Source organism: Cavia porcellus, unplaced genomic scaffold, assembly GCF_034190915.1.
Source record: "Cavia porcellus strain 051 isolate PalLab524CR breed Dunkin Hartley unplaced genomic scaffold, mCavPor4.1 scaffold_3, whole genome shotgun sequence".
Classification (NCBI taxonomy): Eukaryota; Metazoa; Chordata; class Mammalia; order Rodentia; family Caviidae; genus Cavia; species Cavia porcellus.
Genome location: NW_026947486.1, coordinates 27,283,142 through 27,287,091, shown reverse-complemented (window position 1 = coordinate 27,287,091; position 3,950 = coordinate 27,283,142).

Below are 3,950 nucleotides of genomic sequence, written 5' to 3'. Positions count from 1 at the left end.
TCCAATTTTACATGAAATACCTCTTCTTGTCAACTATCTCTATTTAATACATATGAAGTTTTATCTAACTTGTTGACCTATAGTATGGTGTAAATTGAAAAAATTTGTAACATTTTGCACTGCTTAATATTTAGGCATCTCTAAGTATAATGACTCACACATTGCATATATGCCACATAAATTGTTGCTATAAACAAAGGTCTAAATCCGAAAAAAAAGTCTATCAACATAAACAATCTCAGTCTCTATTTGAGAAGACTTGCAAATCTGGAAGCATGAATATGTAATACATCATGGAGTTAACAACAATCAATTGTTATAACCACATGAAATCCATTTTGTGAGAACATCTCAAAGATAAAACCTTATTGTCTAAAGAATTTAATACTTTCAATGATAACCAGTGTAAACATATTACAATAATATACTTTTAATAACAACTATTTGTTGTCTCCCATAAAGCTATGGAAATAATTGGGACATCTCTAATGGACAAGAACTGGTTATTTTAAACACTAAATTTTTTATCAATTGGAGGTCCTGTCCAGGTACTGTATCACTGAGTTATATCCCTAAACCCATGTTACAATGATATAAGCAATTTAACCTCATTTGGACCAGCTGACAATTTCGATAAAGCTTGTTTTCAATTTTTAATGACATTCATCTATAAATCAATCTAAATTAGACAAATATATCAAACCCAAGATTGTAAAGAAAAGAAACAAAAATTATTTTAGAGCTTAAATATAACAGCTGTTTATGTATTAATTAAAACCAAACACATACAAGTCAGTTTATGAAATGAGTGCACACAAATATATTTGGCCAATTTGGATTGCAACCACTCATATAGTTCTTACATTTGTACATATAAATAAACTGGTCAGAATCTTTTTTGTGTCAATTAAGAGATTTCTTATAATAAGAATTAGAAGGGATAAAGTCTTTTATGTTTGTGAAATCAAATACAAATACTAAATTTATGTTTCCTTAGGAATGTTTTATTCTATCAATGAACTTATCTATGCTATAAAAATCAATCATATTGTCTTGTGCCATAAAAACCAGCCAGCATCATTCTTGAGGTGAGAAGAAAGAGGAATTAATTCTCAGTTTTGCCTAAGAACTGAAAGTCAGGCAGATTTGTACTAAAACTTTTACATTTATTTTCAATTTACCATATTACTTCTGGACCTGTTTTTTTAAAATAAAACAGAAATAAATGAAAATCCACAATACTCTGGTAGCAGGCAATACTTACCAGTCTGGAAACATGTCCTTAAATTCAGCAACCATAGAGGTGAGAGTAGCCTAAGATCGAACATTTCTGTATACTGTTATTTCTCAGGGCCAGCGCAGTAGAGAAATGACAGAAGAGTGACTCCTTGCATAGTACAAGAACCAAAATTTAACCATCTCAGGTTCAAAAAAGATGATTAAGATTTAGAGCTTTCCAGGCTGAATCTATAATCCTTAGCAAAACATGCCTCTAGAAACAGAAGTTATGGTTGACTCCAGATGCACTATCAAACAGAAAATTAACCAATAACCAAAGAATGAATGGTTGATTTTAACATTTGAAAGAGTAACAGAAAATGAAACTTTTTCAATTTTTAACTTCTAATATGTGACTTTGAACCAAAATTTAAAAATATCAGTCTAAAAAGAGATTTATTACCTCTGAGGACAGACAGAGGCATGTAATAGTCTAGAAGAAACCGCAGTGCTAGGTCAAAGAGATCCTTGAGATACTTTGGCTTCTCTATCCAGTCACCTCTAAAGTAGTGCTGGCTGTCAGGGTTTTCTGCCACAATAGAGAAGCAAAAAAGTACAAAAAGATAAGAACAGGTATATTGAAGACATGGAAAGGAGCACACAACCCATGGTGGTTGGGCTGTCTCCTTCAACATGATACAGAGATGCAGAGGGTTATATGACCTCTGATTTGAAGTGGCATGTGGGGCAGATACTGATGACATGTAAAGAATTGATTGGAATTCTCTTTGCCTGCACACAGGAAAGGGAGTTGCCATTAGGGCTGAAGAAGAAGGAGGACATGGTAAGCATTTCTACTTTGGCCTTCCACAAAGTTAGACGACTGCCATAATTTTACAGTAATTTATACTAGGGCAAGAACTTTTCAATCTCATCTTTGTATTGTTAGGAAAAGGGTGAAGACTGCCTCTCACTACTTGCTACTGAACTGGGGCATCATGTTGGGATTTAAGGGTGGTTGACAGGATGACAGCTGATGCACATGTAGAAGCTGGTACGAGGTGTTTCAGTCAGGACAAGGAGTTTTTTGTTGGTGAACACTCATATACTAGATTAGAGAAATAAAAATACAAGGTGCTATAAGGAGGCTTGTCACTATCATAATTAAAGGACCCAGAAGAGGTAGAAGGAAAGTGCTCTTGATCTGAATGTGTTGTTCCATCAGGGCCATAGTGAGGAAGAATCTGAAAAATAAGCATGGAGTTAAGATTGGTTAAGTTATGGGAGGCTATTAGTCTCCCATGTGAAAGGGTAAAATTGTAGGTCGGACTTGCCTTGGTTCAGGGGTTGAGCTGAAGAGAATGGAAAGCATAAGAAATGTAAGGCCTGACAGTTGAATCATGTTTGGGAAATTATACACTAAGGGTGGGGAGGTCTGTAGCTGCATCACTATAAGTGAGACAAGATCCTAGACCTACAATACCTGAGGGTAGAGAGAACTAAGATAGTTGTTATATAGAAAAGCATGAAAACAATTTTATGTATAACGTGGGAGTCTTTAGGAAAGACTGCCCAGAATCCTATAGTGAAAAATTAACTAATAGAATGTAAGGGATCATGAACCAAATAGGATAACAAAACATGACCTAGCCTGAAAATTGTGGCTTTGGGGCCTTAGTGAGATGGAGACAAGGTGACCACTCAGAATGTTTAGAGTCAGGGGAGTTAGGGTTAGGAGGGCACCACTTAGCTTGAGTGATGTGGAACCAGGATGGCAGTCCAGAGACCTTGACCACTGTTGAAGTTCTAAGGAAGACCAGGCAGGGACCACCCACTTTGGCCATAGTCCTGTTGAGAGATCTGAGAAATAAAGTTTGTCTGAATGGATACTCTGAGGTAGACCAAACCTTGGCACGATTTCTTGTAACAGGACTTTAATAACTACATCAGCAGTATCCCTGGTGGTGGGAAAGCCTTTTATCCATCCTGGAAAAGTACAGACAAAGATAAGATATTTGAAAGTTTTGTGGCAGGGCATTTGTGTAAAAGATATATGCCAATCCTGATCAGGTATGTGTCTGTGAAATTGATGAGTAGGAAAAGAAGGGGGTATTATATGCCCCTGAGAAGATGTTCTCATACAAAGATGACAGGAATGAGTAAATTATTGAGACCTGAGAGTGCCTGGGTCAGTCTACATAAATGGAAATGAATTTTGACAATTAGGGTGTAGGGGGATGGCAAAAAAAAGGCATCTTCAAGGTCTAGGACAATGAAGTGAGTGGTGGAGGGGGAAATATGAGAGAACATAGTATAAGGGTTTGGCACTATTGGGTGAATTGTGGTAAGAATATCATTGATTACCCTAAGGTCTTGTACCAGACAATAAGACCACTTAGGCTTGAGTATCAGGAGAATGGGAGTATTGTAGGGTGAATGGGTAGGTTTAAGAAAACCATTGCTTAAAAGATGCTTGATTATAGCTTTAAGTCTCCATAAATGTTTGGGAGCTATAGGATATTGGGAAATGCAGGGAAAAAATGAAGGATCCCTGAGATGAATTAAAACAGGCATAGCATGGGTAAAATGCAGGTGGGTTTGAAGGTGTCCCAAACTATGGGATCGACCAGAGAAGAAGGTAGAGGAGTGGATGGCTTTGTGGTGCACTGTGAGGGTGTTTGGAGGATGAGAGCTGTGGGGAGGCAGAAGGTAAAGGAGAAGTTAAGCTGTTG